We start from the raw sequence: 11,895 nt of genomic DNA, 5'->3' as shown, positions 1-11,895 counted from the left end.
GCACTTAATCTTTACAAATAAATGTCATTTACTTCATAGCTAATAACTCTTGATCTTAAAACTATTTAGTTTTTATAAAAGAAGAAGTAAAACAAAATGGAAGAGAATGTTAAAATTGCTAAAATTTGTTGTGTGTTTTATTATCAACATTACCATTTAATTTAAGCAAACATCACAGGGACTGATATTTAACAGTCTAGAGGCAAGATTCAAGTAATAGTCTTTTAAATTTACTTTGTGTCCAGAAAAAGAACATTTCTTATGACTGCAGAAACCTGGCCAGGCTTCAGATACCTGTTCTTCAGTTTTGACATAGCTACCTTCATCTCTTTGTTCCTTAGAATATAGATGGCTGGGTTTAAAATGGGAGTAAAGATGGTATAGAACACAGCAAGTACTTTGTCAACCGAATAACTACTGAAGGGCCACACATAGATGAAGATACACAGACCAAAGAATAATGTGACCACTGTGATGTGGGCAGTCAGCGTGGAGTGAGCCTTTGTCATGCTGGTGGAGGAGCATTTCCTGACTGTGATAAGTATCACAGTGTAGGAGATGACCAGGAGGACAAAAGAACTCATGGAAAGAAAGCCACTGTCTGCAACTATTATCAGGCTTATAATATAAGTGTCTATGCAGGCCAGCTTGGTCACTAGAGGGAGGTCACAGAAAAAGCTATCTACCTTATCAGGACCACAGAAAGGCAAGTTAACAGTAAATGCCAACTGGCTAGTAGTATGGATGAAACCAACACTCCAGGAAAGGAGGACCAGAATAATACAAATTCAGTGGCTCATGATTGTCATGTAGTGGAGAGGTTTGCAAATAGTAGCATAGCGGTCATACGCCATGGATACAAGGATCACCATTTCACTACCAGTGAAAAGATGTACAAAGAAAATCTGATCCAGACAATTGTTAAACGAAATAGTCTTATGCTCTACAAGAAAGTCTGTAATCATTTTGGGGGTTGCAAAGGAGGCAATACATATATCTATAAAAGAGAGGTTTGCCAGAAGAAAGTACATGGGGGGTTGAAGGCGGGCATCTGAGGTCACAGTGAGGATGATGAGAAAGTTTCCCATCAATATAGATAGGCAGAGTAGTGAAAATATTACAAACAAGAAAGGCTGGAGCCCCCTAGAACTAGAGAGTTCCAACAACACAAATTCCGTCACCCGAGAATGATTTGTCTCATTCATTGACTTTGGAGGAGATTTATCTTCAGTTACCTGAAAAAGAAAGAAAGACAATAATCAATGATTTGAACATGAGTATGATTTCCCAACCCACCTCAGTCTTTATAGATTCTAATTCCTACCACTATATATGTGTCTTAGTTTATATGCATCATTATAAATTATAAAGACAGTATGAAGTTCTATTAAAAAAGGAAGGTTGGGATGAGTGAGGTTGGGAGGGGAGATGTTCAACAAATTGGCTCATCCAATTAAATGAATTTAAAGAATGAAGTCATCTAAAAAGAAAAAAAGAAATGTGAACTCCTACCACAGAGGAATAGAATTTGATAACTTTAATGTTGAACAGAAACTTAGACACAAAAGAGTACATACTATATGAATCCATTTAAACAAAATTCACAAATAAACAAAATTAATCTATGGTGTTAAAATTCTAGATAATGATTATCCTTGTACAAGTATTTAAATACCTCCTTTCCCATAGCACTGTGCTAGGAACTGGTGATAGTAGAGTTAGTTTCAATACTTGCTTGTTCTGCATGGATATTCAGTAAGAGTCACATTTTTTTCTTCATTTAGACAAGATGATAGGCCCTCATTCTCCTGCAATTCTTTACTAAATGAATCATGAGTAACTTTCATCATTTATTAAAAGGACTGTTTTTATAAACCCCATAAAATTACTGTACTAACATAGAAACAGAAAGCTGTTGGAAGAAAAAAGAGTCTAGATTAAAAGCAGTTTTATCATTGGGAAGATACATGATACTGAGTGGGCAATGTAGCTTTTTAGAACTCATTGTCTTCAAATACTAAGTATTGAGAATAATATTACCCTTAAAGTATTTCAAAATATTTTTTAAAATTATGCAATTGAGAAACCTTTCATACATATTGATGACTATACATATGTAACTATTCTTAATAATGAATATTCACATCAAAATAAACCTTTTTCTGAAAATTATATCTGCTCAAATGGTGCAGTCTCACATGTAAGAATAAGTTTCCCATTAGTAGATGTTCAAGTAAAGGTCAATTTCTCATTTATTATATTTTAGAGTAGATTAATGAATGCATATAGGATTGTGCTAAGTGACCTTCTGATCCTTTCCATTCTGAATTTCTGCCAAATAAATATTTCCCTAATAATTCTGTCTGGGATATACATTATGAATAGCAAGTGAAATAAATAAAGTTATGATTATAACTTACTTGAGCCATGGAGCTCTACCAGTTCAAAAGTGCATCTTTCACAAGCCTTTCCACCGTCACTAACCTATCCCTTACCCATTAAATCCAGGTCAGAAATATGTCAGTCACTGTGGAGACAAATGAGGGCTAATTGATTTCAGAAGTATACTGAGAAAATGCTTTCATGTACCTAAGATAAAATAGAAAGTGTGGAGATATCCTATAGCCTATAGTCATTGAATCTTAGAAATATTTATTTGTCACTTCTGCCTCTTTTAAGAAAATACTGACATGGTCCTGAGGAAATGGGTCATAAGGAGGTTTGTTTTTAAGGAAGGAAACAGGTACAAGGTATCCTGTAGCCACGATGGGCTGACTTCAAGGAAGTTCGACAGGGCTGGATGGAGTATCCCAGTGGAGTCCCCTGGAGCTGGAGAACAATTAAAGCATTAAGGAATCTGAAACACTGAAAGGGAGGAGATCAAAGGTAAGAAATGAAATCTCCTATTTCAAAACTTGCATAGGATTGAGGTTAACTGTAGAAATATTGCTTCTCTTTACAATAGCCATAAACTAGATAATGACAACTCTCAGAGAAATCTAGAAATAAAAACCAATTATAACTCACTAAGGGTCATGTGAAGATTGATTCCTGGCATTCATTCCAGTGGCAAGTAGGAAAGATTTACCCACATATGTAAGAAACTGCTACCTTCCAACTTAACCTCATCAAACAGGTCCAGAAATATGATAGAAATTCATCTAGAAGTTAAAACAGTGTTTTCAAGGGAAAGCATCAGCAACTCCACTTACAATGTTTTCATATAAGCTTTTTATGATCAGAAAAAAAATTAGCAAGAATAATTTTTAGGAAGTATCACCAATGACAATGATTGGTATATATGATTTGTGGTCTGTAAATACAGTGATGTATCAGGAAATGTCACGTCATTTTATCAAAGCCACATACAGGAATTATTAAGACTTCTCTCTTCATCTCACTTTCTCTCAATTTAAAGTATGATTTTTCCCTACTTCCTGGGGATGTGCTGTACATAAATGCCATATAATTGAGTCAAACATTTTGAACAGTAATAAAATAATGAATTTACCCAATATTAATAAGATGCTAAAAAATATAAATCATATATGGAATACATGTGTTTTTTTTCACAAGTAGTTATATAGTCGAATAATTTGACTTTTATAACAAACTTATGTTAGAATCTTCTTGTCATTAATTAACAAGGTCAGTTCTAAATTAGAAGCCCAAATCTAATAATGATGTCCAAAGATATTATGGATTATAGAGTATTAGCCTGGGATTTAGAAAATAACATCTCTACTTCTCTAACTAAAAAAATTTACAAATTTTAGACAAACCACATACTCTTCAAGGTTCTCAGGTTCACTTCCAAATAAAAGATAAGAATATGGATTATTTTTCCTAAATTGTCATATTCTATTCTTTTCTGGCTTTAGAAAACATGATCCAAGAAAAGCAAACTAACTCAGGGGTGAAAATAATTACAACAGGCTGCACTGAACTGAACAGTATTTTCAACCAAATATTCAAACAGCTGGGTTGGCAAAGTATTATAGCCATCAATCACTTTTCGGAATCCAATATTTGAGCAACAGTTAAATGGACAAAATACACACAGAGTTTTCAAAATTCAAGTATGGGTTTTGATGATAATTACCTATCTGCCCTCTGGTCTGACTGAATCTGGAGGCTAGAAAGGACTGGCTTCTTTCTTGCCCCTGCCTTGTAATATCTTCTCCTACCTGGAGAAACAAAATTCTTCAGAATCCATTGGGTCAGGGCAAAGGAAGAGCACCAATGTATTTCCAGACTTCAGTCTTCACTCTTTCAACTGTCATTGTTCTCAGTATATAGATATAAGAAAGAACAGCACTATGATTAAAAGCTAATTAGGGACTTGACATCACAAATTGTAGTGACCAATAGACCAAGAGGAGGCAGCAGACATTTCCTTCATTAGGGATAATTACATGAGTGAGTTTGTTTGGAGCTGTTCACAAGAAGCATAGTGCATTACCCCGAAGATTTTACAAATGGACCAAGCAGTAGAAGTATAGAAATGCATTGTCCTGTTGAGAAAGATATTATGTGGTAGAAATAAAGAAAGAAGAATGAATAATTTTGCTGAGTAGGCCATTCTGGTTCAGGAGCACGTTAGAACAGCATCATTCGCAGTGTTAAAAATTGATGCGGATTGAGACCTGGGTTTGATTCTCAGCCCATGAACTAAAGAAAAAAAAATCAACAAATGGTGCTGCAATAACAGGATAGTCATAAAAAGAATGAAATCTGATCCCCACCATACAGCATACAAAAAATTTGATGTGTATTAACTATACAAATATAAGAAAGTTATTCCATGAACTAGAACAAATGTATATCATTATTACCAGTGTAAATAATAGAGTGATATGTGGGAAAAAATTAATGGAAACTGAAGGTTATAGTGAACAGTTATTGAACATTTTTTCATCAATCGTAACAAAGGTACTAAAACTAAGCATCAATAACAGGGGGGTATAAGGAGTATGGTATTTTTTCCCAGAACAATGAGAATGTTCTCAAATTGGTTGTAGTGGTGAATATATAACTCTGTGAATATACCAAGAGTCACTGATTGTATACTCTGAAAGATTGTATGGTGTGTGAATGTATGGTCTGTTTAAAAACAGAGGTGATGAGCCCTCAATCTTGGGGTTTGTTCAAATGAAACTTATTCCTGCAAAAGAGAGGCTAAGCCTACTTAAAATTAGGCCAAAGAGTCACTCCCAGAGAAACTCTTTGTTGCTCAGATATGTCCTCTCTCAGCTAACATGACAAACAGACTCACTGCCCTCCTCCTCTCTATGTGGGACATGACTCCCAGGGGTGTAGACCTTCCTGACAACATGGGACAAAAATCCTAGAATGAGCTGGGACTCAGCATCAAGGGATTGAGAAAACCTTCTAGACCAAAAGGGGGAAGAGCAAAATGAGACAAAATAATGTGTCAATGGCTGAGAGATTCCAAACATAGTTCAGAGGTTATCCTGGAGGTTATTCTTACGCATTGTGTTGACTTGAAATGATATATGTCTCTAGAAAAGCCATGTTTCAAAATCCCATTTCATAAAGGCATAATAATCCCTATTCAATACTTTGTGTTTGAAACTGTAATCAGATCATCTCCCTGAAATTGTGATTTAATCATGAGTGGTTGTTAAACTGGATTAGGTGACGACATGACTCCACCCATTTGGGTGGGTCTTGATAAATTTCTGGAATCCTATTAAAGGGTAAACATTTTGGAGAACAAAAGAGATTCAGAGAGAGCAGAGAATGCTGTAGCACCAGGAAGCAGAGAGTCCACGAGCCATCGACCTTTGGAAATGGAGAAGGAAAACACCTACAGGGAGCTTCATGAAACACGAACCCAGAAGAGAAAGCTAGCAGATGACACTGTGTTTGCCAAGTGCCCTTTCAGATGAGAGAGGAATGCTGACCATGTTCACCATGTGCCTTCTCACTTGAGAGAGAAACCCTGACCTTCATCAGCCTTCCTGAATCAAGGTATCTTTCCCTGGGTGGATACCTTTGATTGGACATTTCTATAGATTTGTTGTAATTGGAACATTTTTTTGGCCTTAGAACTGTAAACTAGCAACTCATTAAATTCCCCTTTTTAAAAGTCATTCTGTTTCTAGTATATTGCATCCTGGCAGCTAACAAACTAGAACATGCATTATATAGATATCACCTTTTTAGTTAAGGTGTAATGGAGAGGCTGGAGGGAACTGCCTGAAAATGTAGAGCTGTGTTCCAGTAGCCATGTTTATTGAAGATGATTGTGTAATGATACAGGTTTCGCAATGTGACTTGTGATTGTAAAAACTTTGTGTCTGATGCTCCTTTTGTCTACTTTATGAGCAGATGAGTAAAACATATGGATTAAAAATAAATAAATAATAGGTGGAAAAAATGTTAAAATAAATTTAGTAAATTGAAATGGTGATTGGTAAAGGGTATGGTATGTTTGAATTTTTTTTTCTTTTTATTTCTTTTTTTTGGATTGAGGCAAATGTTCTGAGAGGTGATCATGGTGATGAATATACAATTATGTGATGATATTGAGAGTTATTGATTATATACCAAGAATGGGATGATCATATGGTAAGAATGGTCATGTTTGTATGTTGTTATGTTTTAAAAAAATAAAAAACAGGACTGAAATATGACTTAAATGTAAGCTGTGAAAGAAAAAGGACTTTCAGGATGACAGCATCATCCTTCAGTGAAAACAAGAAATCACAAATGAAGGATATGACATGGACTTTTTGCACAGGGGTTATCTCGAAGATATGACCTCATTATCATAGAGTCTAACATCAGGAAAGCAGTGAGAGCCAAGCTACAGCCTCGGACTAATATATAGGCATGTACTTATCTTATGCAAGATGGAATGGATACGAGATAAAGGAGGCACCCTGCCCACTGCCACCAATGAGGTATTTACATAAGCTTCCAGGGCGTGGGGTTAACTCCAGTGGGGAAAGAGGGAAATGGAAAGGAAATAATCCTACCTGTGTCTAGACTTGCAATAGAGACAAAGCATCCTGCAGAGTGAACTCTGGTAAAGGGACTCAGAAATTTTACAACACGTTGATCTAAAAAAAAAGATCAGAAACAGGACCAGTATGTCTTCCATAACCACTGCTATTCAGCACTACACTGGACGTTTTTGCCAGAGCAAGTAGACAATAAAAAGAAATAAAAGGCATCCAAATTGGAAGGGAAGAAGTAAAACTGTCACTATTTGTAGATGACATGACCCTATATATAGAAAACCCTGGAGCTAGCAAAGCTCATAGGGCTAATAAATGAAATCATCAAAGTGATAGGTTAAAAGATCAATATCCCAATATCAGTAGTGTTTATATATACAAAGTAGTGAACAATCAGAAGGAGAAATCAAGGAAAAAATTCCATTTACAATAGCAATTAAAAGAATCAAATATCCAGAAATAAATCTAATCAAGGATGTAAAGGACTTGAACACAAAGAACTGCAAAACATCACTAAAAGAAATCAAAGAAGATCTAAATGAATGAAAAGACATTACACATTCATGAATGGAAAGATTGTCAAGATGTCAGTCCAACCCAAAGCAATTTGTAAATTCAACGCAATCTCAACCAAAATTCCAAAAACCTTCTTTACAGAAAGAAAAAGGCCAGTAATAAAATTTATATGGACAGCTAAAAGGCTGTGAAAGTACAGTCACCATGAAAAAGAAAAATAAAGTTGGAAAATTCACATTTCCTGAGCTTAAAACCCATTACAAAGGCACAGCAATCAAAATAGCATGGTGCTTGCTTTGTTTCCTCTCTCTCTAAGCCAACTCAGTAGAGTGCACTTAATACCCTCCCCCCTACATGAGACATGATTCTCAAGGCTATCAATCTCCCTGATAACATGGGACAGAAATCTTGGGTTGAAATGGGGACCAGCATCAAGGGATAGAGAAAGGCTTCTTGACCAAAAGGGGGAAGAGAGAAATGAGACAAAATAAAATTTCAGTGGCTGATAGATTTCTAACAGAGTCGAGAGGTTACCCTGGAGGTTATTCTTAAGAATTATATAGATATCCCTTTATAGATTATGGTATATTGGAGTGGCTGGAGGAAAGTAACTGAAACCATTGAGCTGTGTTCCAGTAGTCTTGATTCTTGAAGATGATTCGAGAATGTATAAAGATACAACTTTTACAATGTGGCTGTGTGTTTATGAAAACCTTGTACCTGATACTCCTTTTATCCAGGGTATGGACAGATGAGTAAAAAATATGGATAAAGAATAAATATAATGGGGGGGTAAGGTAAGGGGTAAAATAAATTGGGTATTGAAATGCTAGTGGTTAATGAGAGGAAGGGGTAAGGGGTATGGTATGAATGAATTTTTTCTCTTTTATTTTTTTTATTTCTTTTTCTAGAGTGATGTAAATGTTCTAAAAACTGATCATGGTGATGAATACACAACTACGTGATGATAATGTGAACCATCAATTGTACACCATGTATGGAATGGATGTGTGTGAAGATTCCTCAATAAAAATATTTTAACAATAGCGTGGTATTGACACAAGGATAGACATACAGACCAATAGAATCGAATTGAGAGCTCAGAAATGAACACATATGAATGATTTTTTACAAAGGGGCAAAGACCAGTCATTTGGAAAAGAAGAGACTATCAACAAATATGCTGGAAAAACTAGATCTCCATTTGCAAAGAAAAAAGGAGAACCCCAATCTCACATCTTATAAAAAATCAACTCCATGGAAGAAATACCTAAATGTAAGAGCCTTAACTATTAAACTCCTAGAAGAAAATGCCAGAAAGTATCTTCAGGACTTTTTATTAGATGTTTCTTGGACTTTCCACCCAAAGTACAAGCAACAAAAGAAAAACTAGATAAATGGAATCTCATCAAAATAAAAAATGTTTGCACCTCAAAAGACTTTATCACGAAAGCAAAACAAGTACAGAAAGGGAGAACATATTTGGAATCCACATAACTGATAAAGTCTTAATATCCAGAACATATAAAGAAATCTTTCAACTTAACAAAAAGACAACTCAATTTTTTTAATGAGCAAAGTTTTGAATGACAGCTTTCTGAAGAAGATAAACAAATGACCAGAAACCACATGAAAAGATGCTCAACATCATCAGACATGAAGAAAATGCAAATCAAATCCACAAATGAGATACCATTTCATACATTTTGGGTATTTTAGTTGTTTGGGGAAAAAAGAGCAGATATAGAACCTGTCACTCCATTTTGTCTGGAAGTTGAAGTTCAAATTTCTTTTAAAAAAGTGAAAATGAGAAAATAGTCTTTTCATCCCCTTGCACATTAACCATTTCCAGTAGAGGCATTGCTCTTTTTTATTCTGAGTTTCCATCTGATATTTCTTCCTTCAGTCTTAAAGACTTCCTTTAATTTGCCATTTTTGTAGTAAAGTTTGTCAACCATGATTCTTCTCAGCTTTTGTTTGACTTTAAAAGTCTCTCTTTCATTCATGTTCAATTTTGAAGGATGTTTTTCTGAATCAATTTATTCTTTGTTGTCAGTTTTGTTTCCTTCTGGCCCTTTATTGATGTTATTCCTCAGTCTTCTTATAAGAACTTTTCAGTTATTCTTATCTTGGTTTCTCTGTACATGGTCTTTCTTTTTTTTTCTTTGTCAGCTGAAAGCCTTTATCTTTATCATAATTTTCCAGCCATGGGCTATGGTATATCTTGGTGTGATTTTCTTTTGGTTTATCCTTCTAGAGGTTCATAAGGATTCTTGAATATTTATGCTAAAAAATTTCATCAAATTTTAGAAAAAAATATTCTTTGTTTCTTAAAATATTTTTTTCTATATCTCTCTTCTCTCCTCTCCTTCTGGGACTCCAATTACATGTATATTAGACCAATTGATAATGTCTTACATATCTCTATGATTCTATTCAGTTTTTCCTTTTCTATTTTGACTCTTCTTCTGCTCAGATGTTTTTTCTCTTGCTATTTCTTCAAATTATTTTCCAATCATTTCTTTCATAGTATGGAATCTGCTGCTAATCAAATCTAGTGAACTTTTTATTTTAAATCACAAGTTTTTCATTTCTAGAGATTCAATTTTGCTATTTTAATATTTTCTAATTATCTCTTCATTGTGTTCACATTTTCCTCTACATCATTGATCATAGTTATCAGTTCTTTAAAAGTTATTTCCTTCTAATTCCATCACAGATATGTCATATCTGGGCCTATATTTTATTTCAATTTATTCTGATTATGTCTTATACTTTCATGCTGCATATGTCTAGTAATCTTTGATTGAATAGTGGACACTATAAATTTTACACCTCCGAGTGTTAGGTTTTATCATTCTTCAAAAGTCACTGGTCTTTTTTTCAGTCCATCGATTAACTTCTTATGGAGTCAGGTTACTTATTTAAGATGTATTTTGCAATATTGTAAGGTGGGTTCAAAATAAACTTTTCTAGGCTACTCTAGTCCACGTCTTAAGGAATTACCCTTCTGAGGATTAATTTCAAGAAATCATAGGTGTCACATCCCAGATTGCGCCCTTGCAGTTCAGCTTTCAGCATTACAGATTTTTTTGCACAGATTCTTTGAGCTTTAGCATTTGTGAACACATTTTGTTATTCAATAAAACAAAAGATACCATATATATATTTTGGGAGATTTTCTTTGGAAAGCTTCCTGTTTTTTTTGGTTCTGGATGCAGATTGCACCTACTTTTCTCTATCTGAACTCTGTTTTTTTATTCTTAATACATCAAGCCAACTGCAAGTTGATTTGAATTATGCTCCCTGCACTGAGGTGAAGGAAGTACCTCCCAGGGAAAATGGTGTTAATATTGTTCACCTTACTTTCCCTCTTATCAGAATCATAGTCTTGTGTAACTTGTAGTTCAGTGTTTAAATACAGTCATTTCATATATTTTGTCCATTTTCTAGTTCATTTGAAGAGGAAGTTAATTCCACCACTTACTCCATCATGGCTAGAAAAGGCAGATCTTGTTTTATTTTTTATCATGAGTATTGCTTATTTTTTAATGATATATTATCCATACATAAAATTCACTCTTTTCCAGTATGCAATTCACTGGGTTTTCACATATTTACAAAATTATGCGACCCTTATCATTATCTAATTTTGGAACATTTTTTCCCATCTCAAAAAGAAACCCCATACCCATTAATAGTCATTATCCATTTACCCTGCCCCTCAGCACCTGGTTACCATTCATACACTTTTTATCCTCTATGAATTTGCCTATTCTGAACATATCATATAAATGCTAACACATAATTGTGGCTTTTTGTATCTGGCTTTTTTCACTTAAGACAATGTTTTCAAGGTTCATTCATACTATAATATGTATCAGTACTTCATTTCTTCTTAGGCTGAATGATATTCCACTGTATGGATATGTCACATTTTGTTGATCAATTATTCAATTGATAGCTATTTGAGTTGTTTCCATGTTGTGGCTATTTTGAATAATGCTTCTAGGAACACTTGTGTACAAGTTTATTCATGAGTGAACATTTGCTTTCAGTTATTTTTGGATATATATCTAGGAATGTGATTTCTGGGTCACATAGTAACTCCTATGTTTAACTTTTTGAGAAATTGCAAAACAATTTTCCACAGATACTACACCATTTTGCATTCCTACCACCAAGGTACAAAGTTTCATTTTCTCCATATCCTCACCATCGTGTTATATTTCCCTTTAATAGGTATATTGTGGTATGTCCTTATGGTTTTTATTTGTGTTTCCTTAATGGCTAATCCTGTGGAGCATCTTTTTATGTTATTAAGTATATATATATACATATATATATATATACATATATATATAACATATATATACAAGTATGGTTGTATGTA

At 34.3% G+C, this 11,895-nt stretch overlaps 1 pseudogene; it reads right to left on the bottom strand.

Annotated features, from left to right (window-relative positions):
* Positions 1-230: 230 nt before the first annotated feature.
* Positions 231-1,244, bottom strand: LOC143655025 (olfactory receptor 4K15-like; annotated as a pseudogene).
* Between the last annotated feature and the right edge of the window lie 10,651 nt (positions 1,245-11,895).

This window comes from Tamandua tetradactyla, chromosome 14 (assembly GCF_023851605.1).
Source record: "Tamandua tetradactyla isolate mTamTet1 chromosome 14, mTamTet1.pri, whole genome shotgun sequence".
NCBI classification, from domain to species: Eukaryota; Metazoa; Chordata; class Mammalia; order Pilosa; family Myrmecophagidae; genus Tamandua; species Tamandua tetradactyla.
Note: the sequence above shows the minus strand (reverse complement) of the source record. Positions and strands in the feature narration are given on the sequence as shown.